This window comes from Nanorana parkeri, unplaced genomic scaffold, assembly GCF_000935625.1.
Source record: "Nanorana parkeri isolate BGI_ZX_2015 unplaced genomic scaffold, ASM93562v1 scaffold3074, whole genome shotgun sequence".
In the NCBI taxonomy this organism is placed as follows: domain Eukaryota; kingdom Metazoa; phylum Chordata; class Amphibia; order Anura; family Dicroglossidae; genus Nanorana; species Nanorana parkeri.
The window spans coordinates 63,235-63,785 of record NW_017309342.1 but is presented as its reverse complement, the minus strand read 5'-3'; the positions used below and the strand labels follow the sequence as shown (position 1 = coordinate 63,785).

At 41.4% G+C, this 551-nt stretch overlaps 1 protein-coding gene across 1 annotated transcript in view; it reads left to right on the top strand.

The window, feature by feature from the left end:
• LOC108802737 overlaps nucleotides 1-551 on the top strand; it is an 18,191-nt gene that overhangs the window by 4,726 nt on the left and 12,914 nt on the right. The window lies entirely within an intron of this gene.

Below are 551 nucleotides of genomic sequence, written 5' to 3'. Positions count from 1 at the left end.
CTCTCCCCCCCCCCCATTTTTTTGTACCCATGTTATAATCCACATTTTAGGAAAATTACTTAAAACCCCCCAAACATGATATATTTTCTGAAAGCCGAGACCCTATAGAATGAAATGGCGGCAGGTGCGAATTTTTGTGTTGCGCAATATTAGCGCAACTTATTATCAAACCCAAAAATTTTGTAAAAAAATGCACTTAAATTGACATGAAACCCTCAGATTTTTTAACATAAACCAATACTGTAATGTGCGCCGCACTGTAATCCATGGTTGTTTCCCTTCTCTTTTAAAATCCTCGTGTCTTCTCATGCTGGGGGAGAACTTCCCTTTGCAGCTGACTGCCTCTTCCTGTAGTCCTGGCTCAGGTTGTGAACCTACACACAGACACCGTGTGTCCATTCCAGAGACAAGGCACTCAGCTGCAAAACAGAAGTTCTCAGCATGAGAAGAGATAAGGATGTAAAAGGAAGAGCAGCAAAGAGAAGGGAAACTACCATGGATTACAGTAAGGCGCACATTACAGTATTGGTTTATGTTTAAAAATCTCAGGG